General features: G+C 35.2%; 1 protein-coding gene and 1 pseudogene across 5 annotated transcripts in view; both read right to left on the reverse strand.

Annotated features, from left to right (window-relative positions):
* The window catches only part of CTNNA2 (catenin alpha 2), a 1,077,601-nt gene that overhangs the window by 978,480 nt on the left and 73,025 nt on the right, over positions 1-26,096 (reverse strand). The gene's annotated exons all lie outside the window — the stretch shown is intronic.
* Positions 3,661-3,738, reverse strand: LOC116636490 (annotated as a pseudogene).

The raw sequence follows: 26,096 nt of genomic DNA on the forward strand, positions 1-26,096 counted from the left end.
TTTTAATGAGTACACAGTTTAGAGCAGGGTCACCCAACTTTTTCTGTAAAGAGCCAGAGTACATATCTTGGACTTTGTGAGATGTAATGTCTCTGTTGCAACTTCTCAACTGTGTTGTTGTAGCATGAATGCAACCATAGTCAATATGTCTCTTGCCACTCAGCTCTCCCTCCCCTGTCTCATTTCCCTTCACAGCAGGGCATGGCAAGCCAGGCGGTTTTGGCACATAGAGCTAAGGGAAGCAGAGTTAGGGATATGTTTAATTTGGGTGTCACAGTATATATTGACACAGTTCAGAGTCACCCATATGTATCACTAAGTTATTGTTCGACATCAACCCTCCCATCCTTCTCATGGTGTAGAAATGAAGAATTCTCTTCTACCCACTTGGTAAACTCAACTGGCACTATGACTGGGAGGTGCATACCCAGAGTATGGACATGCCTTACAGAAGCATATGTATAGGGCCCAGAGGACACATGTGTATAGGGTAGAAGTGTGTATGTGTGTTCAGTGCAGGAGGAAGCTTAAAATGTATAAAACCAGAACTTAGTCTGGGGGAAATTCCTCCAAACTTCAGATGTGACAAACTGTACATAGAGGACAGATTTTCATTTTCACCTCCTCAAATCCATTCTCTCTTGTCAGGAATATACTCTATAACACAGCATGTGTAATTAAAAACATGCTATATTTTTATTACTTTTTGATGGAAATGAAATATTTAATAAAGATCAGGTATTCCATTATAAATGAAATTTTGGAATATTTCAGTAAATCAATAGAGCCATATAGACTTTTAACTTGTTTGTATAAAAAGGTTTACATTTTTAGTCATCTTTAAATGCATTTTTTGAACAACTGAGAGAAAATTAAGGAGAAAATTTAACGGGCCTGAGACAAATATCATGAACATAAGCAATGAAATCAAGTGCAAATAAATTATTCTGACATTTAGAAATAAATTATATCAAACTTTCTGTCAGATTATACCAAGCTGAATTTATTAAGAGAAAAAAATTCAAATAAAAGTAATTAATAGGTACTTTGATTATTTGATAATCCAATTAAAGAAGAGGAATGAATTACATGGGCATGCTGGAAAAACATTAAACTTCTTGATAATTTTACACAAGATATTAACATCAACGAATTTAACAAAAACACTAAATATGCTTTCTCTTCAGCCACAAACTAGCTAATGAGTGTCATAAATTCAGAGTATTTAGGATTAGTTACTGCTCAGGAAACCTTGAAATTTCCTGAAATCTAACAACACATACATGAAAATAATTTGATAAAGGTTTGCCTGAATTTGAAAACAATCTCATAAATTTACATAACATTATCAATAATGAGTTGTAAAGCTAAAAGATATTTTTCTAAACTGGTAATAATTAAACACACACACATACTTCCATCAACCATAGTAGAGGACAGACTGAACTATGATTCAATTTTTTCTATAGAAAATAACAATATACTTTTGCATATGAAGAGGTGATCAAAAGGTTTATAGCCAAAAAATGTATGGAAAAAAGTATAACAGTAATAAGTCTGGTAATTAATAAGAATATAATTTAGTTTTCTGAATTTTGTGACATCTGTGCTATTTATCGTCTTAAAATATGTATTTTGTTGTGTGTGACTTTTTCTCTTCTAAATAAATATCCACATCTATCTATTTTCATATTTCTAATTCTTACTCACTTTCCTAAAGAGGGCCCCATACTGAGTATTTTCCAGGCCCCACAGAACCTGGATCTTTCCCTGGTTATAACCACTTAACCTCCTAGAAAAAATGCTTGCAAGTATTGAAACGAGATGTTTATATCTTTAGATCAAGGACTTTTGACCACATTTCAGAACAATGGATATGTATAACATAATCCAAAGTGCTTTCTAGTCATTTCAATTAATAAAGATGCAAAAATACCTCTGAAACTTACTGTGATTTTCTTGTTTTTCAACACCAGGTTATCCTTATATTGTGACTAAGCAAAAATAAATAATACAACACATAAGAGAGGAGTAGAGAAGACATTGCTTTTAATGTTCAGCTTACTTTTTAATGCTGTATGTCCCCCATCAGCCTCAATCTTCGCGCATTATCTCTTTGGCCAGATTTTCTGGAATAATCTCTAGTTCTCCTGATACAACAATTTCAAGAGCAGACTGCTTGCTAAATTGAATTTAGTATCTATTTTGTTCATTCTATTTTTATAAAATTTAGAGTAAATGGGATCCTCTATCTGTACTTCCCATGAAAAAAATGCAAAAAATATAAATAGGCAAAAAGTGGGATTTAGCATACATCTAGCTACCAACCCATCTCCTTTACAATAATGTATATTTGATAAAGCTCATTATGTTTTTAAAAAGAACATCTTAATTTGCTGAATACTAGAACTAAATAAAACCAAGTTACTGATTAGCAGCAGGTTAGTCTAGTGGAAGAGTGTAGGTTGCCTGCTCTTGTTGGAATCCATGTGGTAGCTCATTGACCTAGGCCAAGTTATTTACTCTGACTATATTTCATTTTCCAACAGTAAAATGATGATTGCAATTAGAGTACCAACATCATGAAACTACTGTGAAAATCAAATTGGATAACCCATGTATATTGCCTAAAAAAGAGAACAATACACAGTAAACCCTCGGTAGCTTTTATTACTAACAGTGATAATCCCTCCCTATCATCTGGACATTGTAATTAAAGTAAAAAGCCAACCACAGGATCCACTACCTGAAATAAAAAGAAGCAAGCATAGGAAGTTTGTTTTGAACACAGCAGATCTGATTCAACCACTTTTATTTTATTATTATTTTTTTTAACATCAAGAATTATAAGCTCTTGACTCTGGATAGTGGAACTCCCTCCAAAACTTGCAGCTGTCTCTTACCATTAAAAAAAGAACTGTGACACCCCAAAAAAGAACATGTCCACACTCTGAAGCTTTGGAAATAGCCTAACTAAAAACAGCATGGTGATAACTAATCCCAGAAAAATCCATGAAGTTGATATGCCTTCCTTAGGTTGAAACTTGACTATACATTTTAATTTTTACAGGGAGAGATGACTCAGCGCACATTAAACAAGTATTTTTGCTCTGAATATTAGACACTGTTAATATAATGGTGGATGTTTTCATCTTAGCAAAACTGGGTGGCCAAGTAGAGCATTACCAAAATTGCTCTCAGAAATTATTTGTGAAGAAATCTATTGAAGTCCATTCCCAGGGAAAAAGAATATTATATCATGATGATTTAAAGATGCAAAATTAAGCACAATTAATTTAAATTACTAACAAATGCCACTGTAGTCCAATAAAATGTATTAATTTTACACAAGTAGTTTTTAAAAATGTGAATATTTTAAACTCCTTTGCTACACTTATAAATTTATGACTGTAATACTGCATAAATCATGTAAATAGAAACCTGCTATTCTCATAAATCTTTAACAAGAATATGAAGATTAACATCTTTGATCCAGGGATTCAGGTTTTCATTTTTATGAATTCTAGCCTATGATTTCTTCAATTTAAATGCTTCATGCAAATTTAATATAAAAGAACCTATATCACAAATTTCTCCGGTAACAATTAAAATGGGCATTTCATTTCAGGTTTTTGTAATATTTTCCAACTTTATTTTTCAAATTGCTATTTTTTTATTAATATTAGGCCTAAATTATTTTTACTACACTTGATCTTAGCCAAAAGGCCGAGAAGCGATAGGCCTAGATTATTTTTAAAATTCATGTCCCACAAATGCTTTATTTTCCCCCATGCTCTCATTCCCACTAACTTAAGTCAAGCAACAGAACTTTTTCAAGAGTAATCTGAATTTTTTCGCCTAAGACAATAGTTAATATTCAATGTGCAATCCTCACTTATGCAAAAGAAACATTTTTTTAAAGAGTGTACTGTAAAAAAAAAAAAGAGTGTACTGTATTCTAATAGTGAATCATTGATGCTACAAAATGTGGGTTGCCTCTATTAATGGAGCAAGATTTATAAAGCAGGTACTCATATGTTGGTTTGTTATTAAAATAATCTAACTAATAATAAAACATACCCCCCCCAAAACAAAGCCAGGCATTCTGATTTACAAACCACCATTCAAAAATACTTGAGGTCATAAATGTGAGACCTAAAACCATAAAAATCCTAGAGAAGAACACAGGTAGTAACCTCTTTGACATCAGCTGTAGCAACTTCTTTCTAGATATGTCTCCTAAGGCAAGGGAAACAAAAGCAAAAATAAACTACTGGGGCTTCATCAAAATAAAAAGCTTCTGCACAGCAAAGGAAACAATCAACAAAACTAAAAGGCAACCTATGGAATGGGAGAAGATATTTGCAAATGACATACCTGATAAAAGGTTAGTATCTAAAATATACAAAGAACTTATACAACTCAACATCCCAAAAATGAATAATCCAATTAAAAATTGGGCAGAAGATATGAATAGATGTTTTTCCAAAGAAGACATACAGATGGCTAACAGACACATGAAAAGATGCTCAACATCACTGATCATCAGGGAAATACAAGTCAAAACTGGGGGTTGATGGAGGGAGGTGGGCAGGAGATGGGTTAAATGGGTGATGGGTATTAAGGAGGACACTTGTGATGAGCACCAGGTGTTACATGTAAGTGATGAATCACTAAATTCCACTCCTGAGACCAATATGACCCTATATGTTAACTAACTAGAATTTAAATAAAAACGTGAAACAAAAATATAAAATAAAAAATAAATTTCTGGGAGGCACCCGGGTGGCTCAGTCGGTTGAGTGGCTGCCTTCAGCTCAGGTCATGATCCCAGGATCCTGAGATCAAGCCCAGGGTCAGGCTCCCTGCTCAGCAGGGAGCCTGCTTTTGCCCCTACCCACCCACCCATTCTCACGCACGCTCACTCTCTCTCTTAAATAAATGAATAAAATCTTTAAAAAAGAAAAAAGAAAAAGGAAATTTCTGAATTTTCTGTTAAAAAAAAAGATATTACCTCACACCTATCAGAATGGCTAAAATCAACAACACAAAAAACAACAGGTGTTGGCAAGGATGTGGAGAAAGAGGAACCCTCATGCACTGTTGGTGGGAATGCAAACTGGTGAACTGGTGCAGCCACTCTGTAAAATAGTATGGAGATTCCTCAAAAAGTTAAAAATAGAGCTACCCTATGATCCAGCAATCGCACTACTAGGTATTTACCCAAAGAAAACAAAAACACTAATCAAAGGGATACATGCACCCCTATGTTTATAGCAGCATTATCTACAACAGACAAGATATAGAAGCAGCCCAAGTGTCCATCAATTCATGAATGAATAAAGAAGATGTGGTATAAATATAAAATGGAATATTACTCAGCCATAAAAAAGAATGAAATCTTTCATTTGCAATGACATGGTTGGAGCTAGAGAGTATTATGCTAAGCGAAAGAAATCAGACAAAAACAAATACCATACGATTTCACTCATATGTAGAACTTAAGAAACAAAACATGAGCAAAGGGAAAAAAAACAGAGAGGCAAACTAAGGAACAGACTCTTAACTATAGAGAACAAACAAATGGTTACCAGTGGGGAGGTGGGCTGGGGGAATGAGTAAAATAGGTGATGGGGATGAAGGAGTGTGACTGATGTGATGAGCACCGGGTGTTATATGGAGATGGTGGTGTATCACTATATTGTACATCTGAAACGAACAATACACTGTATGTTAACTAACTGGAATTTAAATAAAAACTTTTTTAAAAAAGGTATTTGAGGTCGGCATTTATTAAAATTCAAATAGCTTTCCCTTAGTTGTCAGTAAAGCAAATATGAAATGTGTGCTACCCATATATCTTGGTTTGATGTGGATCATTAAAAATGTATACTGGGGTAAAACAACCATCTTGGCTAGCCTCTGACTGCAGAATATTGCATGCAGGATTGATTTGTTCTACCAGTACTGTTTACTCACTCAAGAACATGTTTTTTGAAATAATCAAAAGTTGCTAAGATCATGGCATCTGTATAGTGGGAAACGTGCACTGTAGGTGAAAACTTTGCAGACTGCGAGGGATTCAAGAAACCTAATTAAACTATGGTGTCTAAGAAAGGCCTACTAGATAGGAGAGATGTAACAGTGAAGTGGCACTTAAAATAGCCTTCCTATGTCAATATACTGATATTTTTAATTTACTCATTTTAATTACAATGACAAAAATCTAAATTAGCCTAATTTAAAAGTGTGAACAGTTACTTATATCATTGACTTGCACAATTCCACACAAAAATGGCAAATGCATTCTTAATAATAACCAGGCTTATACTTCTCCTGCTACAATAAATGATTTTTTTTAAAGGCTGACTATGGAAATGGTTATGTAAATGAACACACATGGTGATTCCTATCTTTAGAACTTCCACTGTCCTCTTTCTGTGGCCCCACCACCCAAGACTCTTCTGCGTATCTCACTACAAACATTCTTCCTATTCATAGAAACTTTTCTTGACCCCCGGACATTAGATACACCCAATATATGTTCTCGTTACATCTGTACTTCACTTTTACAGCACTTTTCACTAATTTAACAGACTAGCTGTCTAACTGTGTACTTAAGATCTTTTGCCTCCCAAATGACCATTTCTTCCTTCTTCACCTGTACAAATACTGAGCAAGGGGCCTTCATTGCATACATGCACATATCGCTGTTGGATGATGCTAAATGTGAAATGAGTGAAGAATACAGAAGTATGGAAATTAACATAATAGAAGGCTATTCATTTTTCCACCCTCAAATCAGATGGTAACAGTATGCTAAACTTTTAAATAAATTTAAAAAAATATTTCAAAACAACTAACGTTTCAACCCAGCTCTTCTCTCTTTTCCAAGAGTAACCATTCTCTTCAGGGCTGTGTATGAACCCCATGTTTTACAGTAAATGATTTCCAGGACTTAATAGACACTTGTGTGTTCATTAGGCATACATACCAGTGTTCTGTTTAGTTGAAACTTTTACAGAATGGTATATATCCATATTGATTTGCAGTTATTATATTTTTGAGATTTATTTACATTGGACACATATAGATCCAGTTCATTGTTTGTGTGCAGGTGTTATTGGTTCTTTAGAATTACTTTGTATACAGTATTTTTCATGCTATTTTAACAGCTTTACTCAGGTATAAATGCACATACTTAAACTGCACAATTTGCTAAGTTATGGCATATGTGAAACCATAGCCACGAGCACGATAATAAATATATCCATCACCCCCAAAACTTTCTCTGCTCCTATAACTTCTTCCCTCTCTCCCACTTCCATCCCCATCTCTTCTACCTGAACAATCACTGATGCATTTTGGGTTACAAGTTATTTTACATTTTCTAGAATTTTATATAAATGGAATCATAGAGTATGTACTCTTTTTTTGTCTACCTGCTTTCATTCTGCATAATTATCTTGAGATTCATGCATGTTGTTTCTATCAGCAGTTCATTCTTTAACTGCTGAGCAGTATTCCATTACATGCTTATATCACAATCCGTTTATCCATTTACATTGATGAACTTTAGAGTTATTTCCAATTTGGGCTATTATTTTTTTTTTAAAGCTGCTATAAACATTCATTGCAAGTCTTTACATAGACATATGATAGGTGCATGATTAACTTTTTAAGAAACTGACAAACTGTTTTTCAAACTATTTTTATCATTTTACTTTCCTAGCAGGAGTGTATGAGAATTCCAGTTGCTCTACATCCTTACAAAAACTTGGTGCAATCAGTCTTTTAAATTTTAGCTATTTAAATAGCATATATCTAATTGTGATTCTAATTTGCATATCCCTAATGACAAATAATGTTGCAATTATTTTCATTTGCTTATTTGCTATTTTTATATCTTCTTTTGTGAAGTCTGGTTCAAAACTTTTGTGTTTATTTTAAATTGTTTTGTTTTCTTATTAAATCATTATTCAGAATCCCTTATGTATTCTGGATAAAAGTTCATTATCAGATATATACTTTGCAAAGATTTCCTTCCAATCCATGGCTGGAAACTAAAACAATGCCTTTAAAAAAAAAAAAAAAAGATTTCACTTTTGATGAAGTCCAATTCACTGATTTGTTTCATGGATAGTGCTTTCTGCATTTATGTAAATTCACAAAGATTTTCTCCTATGTTTCCTTCTAGAAGTTTTAGGGTATTAGGTTTCACATTGACTATATTCCTTTTTGAATTGATTTTGTTATATGGTGTGAGTTATGGATTGAAAATAATTTTTTGGTATACAGATATCCAAATATTCCAGCAGTATTTGTTGAAAAGACTATCCATTCTCCAAAGAACTGCCCCCGCACCTTTGTCAAAAATCAATTAACCATATATGTGTTGATCTATTTCTGAACTTTCTATTTTCTTTTTCTATTTATCTATCTTGATGCATTGTCTTCATTACCATACCTCTATTATAAGACTTAAAGTCACATATTGTTACTTCTCTAACACTGTTCTATCTTTTCAAAGTTGTTTTGACTTTTCTAGATTCTTGGAACTTCCATGTGAATTTTAGAGTAAGTTTGTCAATTTTTACAAATAATCCTATTGTGATTTTTGATTATGATTGTATAGAACCAATCTGAGGTAGAGTTAACAGATTTAGCAAATAAAAACATAGAAAGGGATATACTTACACTAAAATTCTAAATCTTTACATAAAATTTAAATTTAAGTGGGTGTCTTGTATTTTATATAGCAACTTTGAGAAGCACTACCTTAATATTGAGTATTTTCACCCATGAACAGAGTTTCTCTCTATTTACTTCTATCTTCTTTGATTTCTCTCAGTAATGTTTTATGGTTTTCACTGTACGGTTCATGCACAGTCTTCAGATTTACCTATAAGTAATTCATATGTTTTGATTCTATTATAAATTATATTACTTTATAAATACCAATTTCTGATTTTTCATTGCTCTAGTCACTTAGTTCATTAGTAGATTCTTTGTAGATACTATCACATTTTCCTCATAGACAATCATATTTTATCCAAATTAATTTCCTTTCCAATCTGGATATCTTTTATTCTTTTTCTCCCTTAATTACACTGGTTAGATCCTCCAGTACAATATTAAATAGTAGTGAGAGTGGACATATTGTCTTGTTCTGGATCTTAAGAAAAAAGAATTCATCAGTCTTTTACCATTAAGTTTTGTTAGCTGTTTTATGTAGATGCTCACTATCAGGTTGAGGAATTTTCTTCTATTCCTTGTTGACTGAGAGTTTTACAAGAAATGGATGTAAATTTTCAAATGCTCATATGGTTCTGCTTTAATAGTTTATTAATACGATTACAGTTACTGATTTCTGAATAGTAAACCACCTTTGCATTCCTGGCATAAATCCTATTTGGTCACAATATATTCTTATTATTATATTTAAATTCAATTTGATAAACTTTGTCTAGCATTTTGCACCTCTATTCATAAAAAATACTGGTTGTGATTTATTTTGTTTTCCCTTGTGATATTTTCACCTGAAAATTTGGTATCAGGCTAATACTGACCACATAAAATGAGATCGGAATTATTAACTCTCTTCAGTTTTCTGGGAGAGTTGTGTAGAATTGTATTCTTTCTTCCTTACATGTTTGGTAGATTTCAACAATGAAGCCAGAGGGCCCGGAGATTTCTTTGTGTGTGTGGGAAGATTTCCAACTAGAAATTCATTTTTAAAATAGATACAGGACTATTCAGGTTACCTATTTCATTTAAAATAAGCATTGGGGGGCGCCTGGGTGGCTCAGTCCTTAAGCGTCTGCCTTCGGCTTAGGTCATGATCCCAGGGTCCTGGGATCCAGTCCCGCATCGGGCTCTCTGCTCTGCGGGAAGCCTGCTTCTCCTTCTCCCACTCCCCCTGCTTGTGTTCCTGCTCTCGCTATCTCTGTCAAATAAATAAATAAAAAATCTTTATAAAAATAAATAAATAAAATAAATAAATAAAATAAAATAAGCATTGGTAGTTTGTGTCCTTCAAGGATTTTATCAATTTCATGTAAGTTGTCCAACTTATTAACATGAAATTGTTCAAAATATTTCTTTATCCTCTTCTATAGACTTGTTAGTGATTAAACTACTCCCATGCCTACTACACCAATTTATATCTTCTTTATTTTCTTTTAAGTCTGACTGAAGACTAACCAAATTTATTAAAGAACTTTTCAAAGAAACTATTTGTTTGCATTGATTTTTTTCTGTTTTTATTTTCTATTTTACTGATTTCCACTCTGATCTTCATTATTTCATTTCTTTTTCTTACATTGGGTTTAATGCACTTTCCAGTTGCATTTTTCTTTCTAGTTTCTTAAAGTAAAAACTGAGGCACTTAATTTGAGATATTTCTCTTATATATGGGGACTGCTGTGAATTTCCCCACTAAATATGACTTTAGAGGCATTCCACAATTTTTTTTTAAAAGACTTTTTTGTGAGAGAGAGCTAGTGAGAGAGCACGAGCAGGGGGAGGGGCAGAGGCAGAGGGAGAAGCAAACTCCCTGCAGGACCCTGGGATCAGGACCTGAGCAGAAGGCAGACACTTAACTGACTGAGTCACCAAGGCACCCCCACAAATTTTCTTATGTGTTTTCATTTCATTCAGTTAAAAACACTTTATAATTCCCTTAAGAAGTTGGTCTTTGACACATTTATTATTTAGATATGTATTATTTAGTTTCCCAATATTTGGGGATTTTCCAGATTTCTGTTATTGATTTCTAATTTAATTATATTGTTGCCAGAAACATGCTTATTAATTTATTAACTTATAATTAAATTACTAATATATTTATGCCTTGAATTCTTTTGAATTATTGAGATTTAAAAAAAAAATTGCCACAATATAGTCTATCTTTATAAAGGAGCCATACATACTTGAAAAAAAATGTGTATCCTGCTGTTGTTGGGTGGACACCCTATAAATGGCAATTAGATCCAGTTGGCTGATAGTGTTTTCATGTCTTATGTCCTTACAGATTTTCTGTCTACTTTTTTTTACCCATAAAGTACTGAAATTTCTGGTTATAATGTAGATATGTCTATTTCTTCTTCAACAAATGGCTTGTTTGTATTTTTTAATATTTTAAAGAAAACTGTTATCATCTAATAATGAATAGTTTTGATTCTTTGTTTCAAGTTCTTGTAACCTTTTATTTTTCATATCTCAATACTATAGCCAAAATCTTGAGTACAGTGGTAAGTAAAATGAGTGAGAGTGGCATCACTTTCTCCCAATTTCAAAGAAAAGCACTCTTGTCTTTATAGTTCTGTTATTTGCTTTAGGGGCTGAGTGGAGAACCTTTATTACATAACCAGTGTTCGGGTTTTTATTTAGTCATGAATGGCTGTTGAATTTTACCAGGTGCTTTTTATAGGCAGTGAGGATTGTTGTCATTGCAAACAATATTTTATTGTGATGAATTATTCTAATACTATTTTTTTTGAAAGATTTTATTTATTTATTTAACAGAGAGAGAGAACACAAGTAGGCAGAGCGGCAGGCAGAGGGAGAGGGAGAAGCAGGCTCCCCGATGAGGAAGGAGCCTGACTCGGGGCTTGATCCCAGGACCCCGGGATCATGACCTGAGCCAAAAGCAGATGCTCAATCCACTGAGCCACCCAGACACCCCTGCTAATACTATTTCTAATGCCAAACCAACCTCATATTCCTGAGATAAACCTTGTATGATTATCATATCTTTCTATTTTCTCTACATGTAACTGTATCTATCTATGCAATATATTTTTAAATGAGATTGTATTGTGCATAGTATTTATTATTTGAGAGCTCTCATGCCATGGAAAGTTTTCTATGTCATGCCACCACATAGCTGAAATGTTTACATTTTATCAATATCATGTTTTTCATTATCCATTTTTAAACATTTTTGCCTTCTTAAATAATGTGATACCTATCATGTAGTGAATATTTGTACTAGTCCATACCAATGTTTTGCTCAAATATTCTTGCACCACTTTTTCCAATTTGGTGGCTTCATGGGGCTTTTGCTTCTAATAGCTGCTACCTATAACTTTTCTTTGGTGGATTCTTTGTCAGACTGTGGAACATTTACACTTGCACATGACCTCATACTCAACAACAACTGACAGCTGCTGAGTTTGAAAGCTCAGCTCCCCAGTCTCAAATCAGGACAATCCTGAGGGGTACTAATATTCTAGAGATCCCAAGAAACCCGCTTGCAGGACTTGGCCTGTGGTCCAGCCCCTTCAACTCTCCTACTTCTGCTATGCTCCTATCAGTCCTCCATGGAACAGTTCCTTAACAAATCACATGCACATGAAGTCTTAAATCTCAGGGTCTGCTTTTGGCAACCCAACCTCTTGGAATTTTAAGAGGTTTTGACAAATTTGACATTTTAAGGCTTCTGACAAATTTCCTTCCACAAAAGTTGATAAATTTGTATTTCTATCAGTAATATGAATTATGCTTTCTCCTCATTCTCACTAACACTGGAGATGTGTGAATGTATTTTAATCTTTCCTAATTGAAAAAATAAATATGGTACTTCACTGTTTTTGTAGTTCTTTATTTGATCACTAGTGAAACTGAACATAATTTGCACATTTTTACTTCCATATATGCTGACACTTTCACCTATTGCATGAATCCATTCCACACAACTAGTCATATACCTACTGCTAATAACCAAGTGGTGAGAAGTTCACTATCTTTGGGGTTAGTTAAATTCAGTATGCAAATGTTACTATTATCTTTCCCTCCCTATAAGTGGGAAATTATGGAAAATTAGCTCTTATACTGAATTCTGACAGTAACACAAAAGTAATTTAATCTGTCTTTCACACAATGAATCCTCAAATATATGGAGAAACTTAGATTACTTTCCTGAACTTCTTTCACTCCCCCCAAGTTCTATTTCTTCCAGGTCAAAACACTCCTAAATTCTTCAGTTGTTCCTCACAAGATAGGGTTAGTATTCAGTTAATATCTCTTCAAGATCTGGTCAGTCACATTCTAAAAAGAATGCTGTTTCGGGCACCTGGGTGGCTCAGTCCAGTAAGTGTCTTCAGCTCAGGTCATGATCCCAGGATCCTGGGATAGAGCCCTTACATTGGGCTCCCTGCTCAGCAGGGAGCCTGCTTCTCCGCTCCCCCTACCTGCCAGTCACCTTGCTTGTGTGCTTACTCACTCTCTCTCTATCAAATAAATAAGTAAAATCTTTAAAAAAAAAAATGCTGTTAAGAAGTCAAAGTAAAATAGCAAAGGACACTCTTCTTTAATATCAGGAAAAATCATTGCCTAAATAGATTGTCAAGATATTGTCTTTGAAATACTTTACTTAAAAAATCTCAGATTTTTCTAAATTGTTTTTCTATGTCCTATAAATCCAGATATTGTTTCCATTCCCACTATTTCTGACAATATATTCTTCCAATTTTATTTATGAATGCTGAAGAAGGGCATTCAATTTAAATACATAATTCCACCTAGCAATGATGTCCAAAACAGCCTTATTGCAGATATAATAATAATAGGTATCCTAAGATTAAGAGGTCACAGAGAATTTTTGGGTAATCAATAACAAAATAAAATTTAGTTCTATGCATTATTTTCATAAAAATATTATCCATGAGCAGATTTATTTTTTCAACAGTATAATACACATATAAGAGCAGACTAAACATTTATTCATATTTTTTATATATGTCCTCAATTATATAGGTGTTTTTGCTCATGACCTCACTTTAAAAAAAATACTCAGACCCAGAAAAGCCAACTCAATTTTGAGGAAGAATAAAATCAGAGGACTGACACCACCTGACTTGAAGACTTACTGTAAGGCTACAACAGTCAAGAGGGTATGGTACTGGTGACAGACTAGACAAAAAACAACAGAGAGCCCAGAAATGACTCCCATAAGTACAGCCAACTGATCTTTGATATAGGATCAAACACAATACAGTGGAGCAAAAAATGGTCTCTTCAGCAACTGGTACTAGAACAACTAGACATCCACATACAAAAGAAGAACAAGAACAAGAAGAACAAGAACAATCTAAACACAAACTTTATACCTTTTGCAAAAATTAACTTAAAATGGGTTGCAAACCTAAATGTAAAATACACAACTATAAAACTCATAGCAGATAACAAAGGGGAAAACCTAGATGATCTTGGGTATGGCGATGGCTTTTTAGATACAACTAAAATACTATCAAATAGCATCTCATGCTACAGAGAAATTGTTCATGAAAGAAAGAGATAATCAATGTGGCAAATGTCAATGTTGTCTTATCTTAAGAAACTGCCACAGCCACCCTAGTCTTCAGCAACCCACCACTTTTATTATTCAGCAGTCTTCAGTATCAAGGCAAGACCCTCCCCCAGCAAAAAGATTGTGATCGGCTGAAAGCTCAGAGGATGGTTAACATTTTCTGGCAATAAAGTATTTTTACTTAAGGTATGTACATTGTTTTAGACAAAATGATGTTGTACACTTAATAGACAATAGTATGTTGTAGACATAACTTTTATATATATTAGGAAACCAAAAAAATTATTTGACTCACTTACTGCAATATTTGCTTTATTGTAGTGGTTGGGAACTGAAGCCACAATATTTCTGAGGTATGCCTGTAGAAAGGAGTACGATGACTGGATCTTATGGTAGGAGTAAGTTTAGTTTTGTAAGAAACTGCTAAACTCTTTTCCAAAGTGGCTGTATCATTTTGCAGTCCCACCAGCAATGAATGAGAGTTCCTGTTGCTCTACATCCTTGTCAGCGCTTGATGTTGTCAGTCTTCTAGATTTCTGCCCATTCCAATAGATATTTACTGGTAGCTCTTGTTGTTTTAATTTGCATTTCCCTGATGACATATGGTGTGGAAAATCTTCTCATATGCTTATCTGTCATCTGTATATCGTCTTTGGTAAGGTGACTGTTAAGGTCTTTGGCTTATTTTTTAACTAGGTTGTTCATTTTCTTACTATTGAGTTTTAAGAGTAATTTATATATTTGGATAATAGTCCTTTACTGATGTGTCTTTTGCAAATATTTTCTCCCAATTCATGGTTTCTCTTCTCATTCTGTTGACTCTGTCTTTCACAGAGTCAATAAATTCTATTGAAATCCAGTTTATCAATTCTTTTTTATGGATTATACCCTGCTGCTGCTTTTATCAACTAAGTTTAAGTAATATTCTAAATCCTTTGTTGTCATTCCAACAATCTTCACAGCATTTTCACCAGGAGTAGACTCCATCTCAAGAAACTACTTTCTTAGCTCACTCATAAGAAGATATTCCTCATCCACTAAAGTTTTTATGAGATTGCAGCAATTCAGTCACATCTTTGGGCTCCCCTCTTATTTTTTAATTCCTACTAGTTAACATACAGTGCAACATTAGTTTCAGGTGTAGAATTCAGTGATTCATCACCTACATACAACACCTAGTTCTCATCACAAGAAGTGCCCTCCTTAAGCTCCATCACCTACTTAACCCACCCCCTACCCCCCCACCCACCTCCCCTCCAGTACCCAACAGTTGTTCTCTATAGTTATGAGTCTGTTTCTTGTTTTGCCTCTCTTTTTTCCCCCCACGTTCATTTATTTTGTTTCTTAACATGAGTGAAATCATATGGTATTTGTCTTTCTCTGACTGATTTATTTCACTTAGCATAATACTCTAGCTCCATCCATGTCATTGCAAATGGCAAGTTTTCATTCTTTTTTATGATTGATATATATATATATATATATATATATATATCTCCATCCCACATCTTCTTTATCTATTCAACAGTCGATAGACATCTGGGCTCCACACTTCTAATTCTAGTTTTCTTGCTATTTCCAACATTTCTGCAGTTACTTCCTCCACTGAAGTCCTGAACCCATCAAAATCATCCATGAAGGTTGGAATCAACGTCTTCCAAACTCCTGTTAATGTTGACATTTTGACCTCTTTCCATAAATTATGAATGTTCTTAATGGCATCTAGAATGATGAATCCTTTCCAGAAAGTTTTCCATTTACTTTGCCCAGATCCATCACTGAAATCACTATCTATGGCAGCTATAGACTTAGGAAATGTAGTTCTTAAACAATAAGGCCTGAAATTCAAAATTACTCCTTGACCCATGGGCTACAGCATGGATGATGTGTTAACAGGCATGAAAACATTAATCTCATATATCTCCATTAGAGTTCTCAGATCACCAGGTGCACTGTCAATGAGCAGTAATATTTTGAAAGGAATCTTCTTTCACTGTGCACAAGATCTCAACAGTGGGCTTAACATATTTAGTACGTCATGTTGTAAATAAATGTGCTGTCACCCAGGCTTGTTTCATGTATAGAGTGCAGGCAGAGTAGATTTAACATAATTCTTAAGGGCCCTAAAATTTTCAGAATGGTATATGAGCACTGGCTTCAACGTAAAGTCACTAGTCACTAACAACAGCGTTAGCCTGTCCTTTGAAATTCTGAAGCCAGGCATTGACTTCTCCTCTCTAACTACGAAAGTCCTAGATTGCATCTTCTTGCAATAGAAGGCAGTTTTGGCTACACTGAAAATCAGTTGTTTAGTGTAGCCATTCCCATTATCCTAGCTAGATAACTTGCAGCAGCTTCTACATAGCACTTGCTCCTTCACCTTGCCCTTTTAAGTTATAGAGATGGCCTCTTTCTTTAAACCTCATTAATCAATCTGCTAACTTCCAGCTCTTCTGTAGCTTCCTCACCTCTCTCAGCCTTCACAGACTCAAAGAGAGTTAGAGCCTTGGTCTGGATTAGGCTTTGGCTTAAGGGAATGTTGTGGCTGGTTCGGTCTTCTATCCTGACTACTATAATTTTCTCCATATCAGCAATAAAGCCATTTTACTTTCTTATCATTCCTGTGTTCATTGAAGTAGCACTTTTCATTTTCTTTGCATTCAACACTTGGCTAACTGGTGCAAGAGGTCTAGCTTTCAGCCTATCTCAGCTTTCAACATGCCTTCCTCACTAAGCTTAATCATGTCTAGCTTTTGATTTAAAGTGAGAGACATGTGACACTTCCTTTCACTTGAACACTTACAGGCCATTGTAGGGTTAGTACTTGGCCTAATTTCAATATTGTTGTGTCTCAGGGAATAGGGAAGCCTGTTAGAGAGGAAGAGAGATGGGGAAAGACTGATCAATGGAACAGTCAGAACACACACATTTCTCAATTAAGGTTGCTGTCTAACATGGGTGGGCCCATGGCATCATAAAACAATTACAACAGTAAAATCAAAGATCACTGATCATGATCACCATAACAAATGTAATAACAACTATAATAATAATAATTATGTTTGAAATATTGTGAAAATTGGCAAAATGTGACACAAAGACATGAAGTAAGCAAATGCTGTTAGAAAAATGGTGATGATAGAGTTGCTGGATGCAACGTTGCCACAAACTAATTTGTGAAAAACACAGGATCTATGAAGCCCAATTAAATGAGGTGCAATAAAATGAGCTACGCCTGCATTTACCCAAAGTAGCTGACAACTTAGATCAACACAGAAACCTGCACAGGGATGTTTATGGCAGCTTTATTCACAGTTGCCAAAATTTGAAGCAACCATAGTGTCCTTCAGTATTCTTCAATGCTAAAAAGAAATAAGCTTTCAAGCCATAAAAAGACATGGAAGAACCTTAAATATATATTTCTAAGTGAAATAAGACCATCTGAAGAGGTTACATATTGTACGATTCCAACTATATGACATTCTGGAAAAAGAAAAAAAAATATGGAGACTGTAAAAAGCTCAGCTGTTGCCAGATTTTAGGGGGGAGGGAGGAATGAATAGAGGGACACAGAATTTTTAGGGCAATGAAAATATTCTGTACGATTGTATTCTGTATGATGATCTACTAGTGGTCGGTATGTGTCATTATACATTGATGCAAACCCAAATGTCACAGCAACATGCATTAGAACACCAAGAATGAACCCTAATCCAAACTATGAACTTTGAGTGATAATAATGTATCAATGCAGGTTCATCAGTTGTAACAAATGTACCCTCTGGTGGGGGATGTTGATAAGGGGGAGGCTGTGAATACACGGGGATACAAGATGTATGAGAAATCTCTGTACCTTCTGCTCAATTTTGCTACAAACCTAAAACTGTTGTAAAAAAAGATTAGCTGTATTCATTTAAAAAATTTTTTTCAGAGGACCTTGAGATACAAAGCCAACCTTAGGCCCCAGTGCCCTGTTTTCAGATCTAACATAAGCTCGGATCCCACTCTTGTATATGTTCTGTCTGTGAACCTCTCTATGGGGCATCTAATGTTTCTAAGAAGAAAACCAAATGTAGCATATTTTAGTTCTTCACACACACACAAAATATGTATTTACACACATGTGGTTTATTTTATGATTATTAAATATGGTTTCTAACTGACCCATACATCAGAGGCCCCATTACCATAAATAGTAGATGTCCTCTACTGCTCTATGCAAGGCAAGCGTGCTTTGCAAACACTGAGCAGAGTAATTTTCATGACCCTCCAACACTGACATTCCCCAGTATCCTTCAGGAACAAAATAATGCTTAATAACTCCACAGAATATCATTTTGGTGTTTGCTTTCTGCAAGAAAAACCCTGGCGAATAGCACAGTCCTAGAAGGTTGCTGCACGGGAGACCAACTATAGGTCAAGGATGTTTTCTATACAGCGAAATGTAGATTAGAGATAATGCAACTTGGGCTTACGGTTCTTTGAGCATACATATTAGAGAAAAATTGAGAAGGCTATGGCTTTGTAGCCCCGTTTGTTAGCAGAAACATGCAACAGAGCTGCAACGAGGGGGCCCCTCTTTCTTCTGCAGATGCTCTCTGACAACATTCATACTCAGGGTTTTGTCTCTCACAAGGCTGCCCTTTCCTTCTGTTGCCATCCCTTCCCTCACATTCTTTCAGTGCCATGGTCAGTACAGGTTTAACGATATTACCTTTCTTCCTTTTCTAGTGTCATTTCTCAACGTTCTCCTATACCCAACAAACTATTTCTTCATGTTCTCTTCCTTCTCCATTTGGATCTTATATATTATATCATTTGGTCTACTAACATTTTTTTCCTCCACCACTTTTCCTATCTTTAAGCTAACTTACAATGACACAAACTATCTCCTTCATCTTCTAAAAATACTTAGTTCTAAAATTCATTCAAACATTCACTAAGCACCTACTAACTTCCAGGCAGTGTCCTGGGTATCAGGAACACAAGAGTACTGGGAATTCAAAATAGTTCCAGGCCAGTGTTATAACTACCAGCTACAAAAGACTATGCAATCTAAAAAAGAGTAAACGAGTAATTTGTGAAAGGCTTCCCAAAGAGAGAAATTGGGCTAGGTCTGGAAGGATAAATAAAAATTTTCTACAGAATAGGAATAGGTAAGATTAATGTGTGCAAAGACAAGACATATAGGCATTAAAGAGAAGAGCATCATATGGAAGAATAGATCTGTGCCATTTCTACATCAGGGGCTCTGACTAAAATTGGGGCTGGAAAAAAAAAAAAAAAGGTTGTAGCTGGATGGTGAAGATTACTCCTTTATCATAAGCTGGATCATAAAATGTAAGTAATGGAGAACCACCTAAGAAGTTTAAGCAAAACAGCACATGATCAGGTTAATGTTCTAGAAATATAACTGTCAAGTGCACATAAGGTAGACTGGATAGCTGGTAAAATCAGCAGAAAAAAATCATTCAAAGTTTCTTGGAATAGCTCAGGTAGAGGAAAATGAAGGCCTAAAGTAAGGCAGTGAGAGCTAAGACTGAAAGGAAGAGAAATGTACAATACAATTTTAAGTATCACGATACAAATGGAGGCTTGTATGGTTTCTGGCCTGGGCTCTTTAGGTTGATAGTGAAGAGATCCATTACAATAGAAATACAGGAGCAATGTGACAATTGGAAGTATAATGGGTTTAATTTTAGATGCACTGAATTTGGGATGCCTTTGGGTGTTCATATCTAGGAAATAGTTGGAAAGAGGTCTGAATGCTCAGGAGAGAGTTTGAAGCTAGAAATAGAGAATTTCTGAGTCACCGGCACATCCGGTAAACAGTATATAAATCATGGGAATAGATTAAATTACCCAAGGAACATATATAACAAGGATCAGTGTGAAAAATGGGACGTGGGGGAAAGCATATATTTAGGAGGTGGGAGGAAGACCTAAGAAAGGAGACAAGGAGAGAGTCAGAGCCTGGAGCAAAACCATATGAGTGGGATGGTTGAGATGAGAACTTATGTCACGAAAGTCAAAATTGGCTAACAGTGTGAAATCCAGAGGAGAATCAGAGTGGACTAAGGACAGAAAGCAAATCTTTGAATGTGACCAACACCTAATTGTTGGTTTCCTTGTTCAGTATTAGTAAATTTCAGCTAGAGCCAGAAGGTAGTGCAGTAAGGAGGGAAGACTAATCCTTCAAAAAAAATCTATATGAGAGAAGAGAAGAAGGATGGACTTGGGAAAGTATATGAGGAATTATCAGAGGAAGATTCCTTTCTATTCTTTGGTAGCTTCTGATGAGAATAGTGATAATGATACTCTTTTTATTGTTTTTGGAATGGAGGAAGCTTATAGGCTCAGGGTATGAATTTTGTATGAAGCAATAGATTTAAGATGTGGGAAAAAATGAGAGATAAACATGAAACTAGGCCGCAGGCAGGAAGAAACAGGAAGAAAGATGATCTTTTAATGCACCATTTCTGAAAATGAAGAAAATGTGGTAAGAGTGGATGAGTTGTTGACAAAATCTTAAGTATGTAGGATAGAAATAGTGTATGAGACCTAAAAGCCTCAATATTATCAGTGATAAAATATGCAATAATAACCAACATTAACATGTTTCCTACTATGTGGCAGGTGCTATTTTAAGTGCTTTTTTTTTTTTTTTTTACCAACATTAACTTATTTAATCCTTACAATATCTCTTTAAAATGGGTGGCATTATCATCCCTCTTTTACAGATCAATAAACAGAGGCAAAGAGAGATAAATTACTTAACCATAATCATAAAATAATTTGCAGAGCACGGGCTTGAATCCAGTCTATATGGTGAGTACCTGTTCCAAATCTCTGTGCTAAACTACTGCTCTAAACAAGAAAGTATCAAGTGGGAAGAGGTGGAGATCAATAGGAGGATGATCTGGAAAAAATAAATGTCATGGGAAATGATTTGGTACAGACCAATAAAAAACCAATAAAATAAACAAGAGCAAAACAGATTAAAGACTTAATAAGACCTGAAACCGTAAAACTCTTAGAAGAAAACAGAGGAAAATCTCCTTGATATTGGTCTTGGCAGTGATTTCATGCATATGACGCCAAAAGCACAAGCAACAAAAACAAAAATGAACAAGTGGGACTACATCAAACTAAAAAGCTTCTATAGAGCCAAGGAAAAAACCAACATAATGAAAAAGCAGTATAAAGAGTGAGAGAAAATACTTGCAAACCACATATCTTCTCGGGGGTTAATATCCCAAATCTATAAAGAACAACAATTCAATAGTGGGGGGAAAACCCTGATTGAAAAATGGACTTGCATAGGCATTCCTCCAAAGAAGACACACAAATGGCCAACAGGAATATGAAAAGTACTCCACATACTAATCATCAGGGTAATGCAAATCAAAACCACAATGAGATATCACAACACACCTGTCTGCATGGCTATCATCAAAAACAAAACAAACAAAAACACAACAAGTGTGTCAAGCATGTCAAGAAATTGGAAGCTGTGCACTGTTGGTGGAATTGAAAAATGGTACAACCACTATGGAAAACAGTATGGAAGTTCCTCAAAAAATTAAAAATAATAGAACTACTAAATGACCCAGCAATCCCACTTTGGGTATCTATCCACAATAATTAAAACTGGGATCTCAAAGAGATGCTGACACTCCTACATTCATTGCAGCACTATCCACAATAGCCAAAAAGCAGAAACAACCTAAATGTCCACTGACAAATGAAAGGATAAAGAAATACACACATGTACACACACACACACACACACACACACAGAGTAGAATACTATTTATTCAATAAAAAGAAGAAAATTCTGCAATATGCAACAACATGGATGAAATGGATGAACTCTGAGGACCCTGTAAAAGAAAAAAACTAGTCACAGAAAGACAAAGACTGCATAATTCCACTTATGTGAGGTGTCTAAAATAGTCAAATTCACAGAATCAAAGAGTGAAATAGTGGTTGCCAGGGGCTGAGTGGAGGGGTAAATGGGCAATTCCTAATTAATGGGCATAAAGTTACAGGTAAGCAAGACAAGCTCTAGAGATCTGCTGTACAACACTGTACCTAGAGTCCACAATAATATATTGTACATTTAAAAATTTAAGAGGGCACATCTCATTTTATGTTCTTGACACAAAATAAAATTTAAAAAATAAAGGTAAAAATAATGAAGCAAATAGATCTCAGAACTAAGAAAAGCGGGGAGCAGCACTGGGGCTCAGCCACAGTTGATGACCATGGATCTACAGTGAACCTGAATCTCTGTACACTATTTCTTCAGAAGTGCTCATCACATGGGCACAAGAAAGAAGAGGTAGAGAAAACACTGACACATACTGGAATTGTGCTGAAAAGGTGAGGCATGAACATAGGGGAGGTAACGGACGTGAGGAAGATGCCAAGTCAGCAATTCAACCCAGGTGTCAAACAGAGGGTCAACAGGGAATAGGGAAGGAAGAAAAAGCAAGAACAGTATGACAGAGTGAGGTTAACCACTTAGAGGTAAGTCTTGAAGAAAAGCGGGCGATGAGAGAGAAGAGCTGTAAGTGTACACTGTAAGAGCTACAAATAAAGCTGTAATCAGAGCTAGATGCTCTATATAAGGATTTTGAAGGTGAGCAAAATCTAGTGTTGACAGTTCCACAGTAACTGAAGACTGCCCCTGATGCTCTACGACAACATTCCAACCGTGTCCATAATGTTCTATAACTGCAGCAATGGATTCCAGGTACAGGAGAAGGTCAAGTGTATTGTTCTAGGGTTGAGGAACATCTAAGTAAAGTATATGGTGAAGTTAATGGCACTAAAGTGCTGGTGAGTGTCCATGAGAGACATTCAACCATGATGCTCAGGCAGGGTAGGGAGAAAATTAATTTGGGAGAGTTCTGATGGCTTGACATTAAGCTGGAATTAGAATAAGGATTTTACCCAAAGGTAAAAAAATACAATTTCATCTTGTCAAACTCTTCCTGTGTTTGCTTTCCTGGTCCAGATGGATCATAATCTCTTTTAAGGACAGAAACCGATGCACAGTTTGGTTTTTCCAAATCCTAATACAATTCTGAGGACATTGTGTAAGTACTAGGTAAATACTTGCTGGGCTGAACTCGTGACTGAATTTACCTCTAAGAGGCTCCTTAGAAAATGATCCTTTAGGCATCAACTCTTCTTGTAAATCAGAAAGGAGACTAGAAGGGACTTGACTCAAGAAAAAAAATGAGGGAGATGCAAAACCAGATCATCTGAGTGTCTTGAGAAATCACTGATTATCTCCTTTTTGCTACATGAATCACAAACTTTTTCTTTGGATCTATCTAATAATTAACATAGCATTAAATAGCATTACATATGATACTGGACTTATAAAGGCAAGAATTTGTGTGAGGGGTGTGTGTGTGTATGGTGCTATCATTTTGCACTCAGGATAATTAAACTATTAACCCCAGTCCCAAAAGAGTCTCACAAAAAAAAAAAAAAAAAGAAAAAGGAATTCTTCCCACACACATACTCAAATGTTTATCTGGCACCACTGCTAAATGCAACTCATCAGTTCATACTCCTCGGAGAGAGAAAAAAAAAAAATAAAAAAAAAAAAAAAATTAAGATTAAGTGAATGAGAGGAAGAGAGACGATTTCTTTTTTTTTTTTTTTAAAGATTTTATTTATTTATTTGAGAGAGAGAATGAGATAGAGAGAGCATGAGAGGGGAGATGATTAGAGGGAGAAGCAGACTCCCTGCCGAGCAGGGAGCCCAATGTGGGACTTGATCCCGGGACTCCAGGATCATGACCTGAGCCGAAGGCAGTTGCTTAACCAACTGAGCCACCCAGGCGCCCGGGAGATGATTTCTAAACCAGAAAAGAAATGTATTAAAACCAGCTCTAATTACCACCCTTGTGGAGGGGTGGTGGGGGGAGGCAAGTAAAACGAAAAAAAACTAAGTCAATATCAAAAGAAACAACCAATAGACTAAAACACCCCCTTTGAGGGGCGCCTGGGTGGCTCAGTTGGTTGAGCGACTGCCTTTGGCTTAGGTCATGATCTCAGGGTCTTGGGATCGAGCCCCGCATCGGGCTCCCCGCTCGCCGGGAAGCCTGCTTCTGTTCCCTCTCTCACTGTCTCTCTCTCTGTCAAATAAATAAATAAAATCTTTGAAAAACATATAAAATAAATAAATAAATAAACCCCCCCCTTTGAGAACATACTGTTAAGAGCAGACTCCTCATACATAAAATGCAGATTAGTTTTCATAAAGACACACCAGTATTTTTCTCCCTTCCCCTCACCCGTGAATTCCCTCTCTCAAAAGATAAGACTCTAGAGGAGACCAATATCCCCTCAGAACTGTTGGCCTTTAGGCTCAGAATATTTGGGAAAGCTAAAATAAAATGGAAACTCACTGATCCCCTGCTAGCCAGTAAGCAACAGAATTCTATGATTTTGATGGGAAGGAACTCATTATAAGAAATGTCACCAGAATATTTTTGTAAAGCAAAACGATGATGGGGAAATGTAAATAATTAAAGTTGAATCTTATGACACACCTGCTGTCTTGCCCCCTGCAGGGTGAGTGTTTCTTCCTGATCGTGTCTAATATACAGTCAACCACATTGTTAGGTGCGATAAAGCATTCAAGTTAAAAACATTTCATCATACCACTTGTTTCAAAATGTTTTTCTAAATTATGGTTTAAAGTAACACCAAATAACATCTACAAATACATTCTATTGACAATCCATTCTCATATAAATTGTCTCATTTGATCCACTCACTCCCAAATAGTATTCTGGTACAAACCTGAATACTAGATTAAGTGATCCAGTGTGAGGTAATTCAAATTAAAATTCACAGGAAAAATCACAATTATCACATTTATTGATGGTACTATTTTAAAATAGTTTGCTTCATATAAACAATAAAAGTCTTGGTTATTACATTCCATTTTTATGCTGATCTTTTGAATTTATATACCAACATAAATACATGTCTATGTCTCAAAAAGCAACATAAATACACTATAGGAGAGGAGGGAAGTGGGAGATAAAACAGCACCTTACATTCAGCCCTTATGTTCAGAGCAAAACAAAATGGTGAAATTCACTATTCAGGAAGAGTGGCTTTCATCTGAAATGACCAAAAATTAAGGCAAGCTACTTTTTATATGTTAGAAGGCTTAGATAATATTTCATTTTCCATTTAATTTTCAAGTAAAATATAGCTTTTCCCCTCATCTGATAAGTTTTTAAAAAGCAAACTACCAATATCGCACAGCAATAATGTTTACTGTAGTAACAGTTATCAGATATTCCAGATAAACAGGTCTCTATCAGCCATAGAAAAGCTCTTATCCTGAAAGAGCAAATATAATGTAGGATTTTTTAAAAGGACAAAAGCTTAAGTTTTAAAAGATGAGTAGGATGTATTTATGGAACTATCTCAAATTGAGAAAATGATAGAAAAGAATAAAGGAAGGATATTCTGTCATCCAGTTGTTCCTTTGACATGTGAAGTTCTCCATCTCAATTAAATATTTTATATTACGCACCTCCCCATCAATTAGAAAATATCCAAGGGCCTCTGAATATCTGAAGACACTCAATAAGTTAAACCACAATAGATTCTCATCATACTTGAAGAAACAAGGATAGTAGCTGATGAACTGTTTTAAAATATAGCAATCTTTGCATTCCCTGAGAAGTACTACAAAAACTTGGCAGTAAAAAAACAAGTCCTTTCACACACACACACACAGCGA

This window comes from Phoca vitulina, unplaced genomic scaffold, assembly GCF_004348235.1.
Source record: "Phoca vitulina isolate PV1807 unplaced genomic scaffold, GSC_HSeal_1.0 scaffold12, whole genome shotgun sequence".
NCBI classification, from domain to species: Eukaryota; Metazoa; Chordata; class Mammalia; order Carnivora; family Phocidae; genus Phoca; species Phoca vitulina.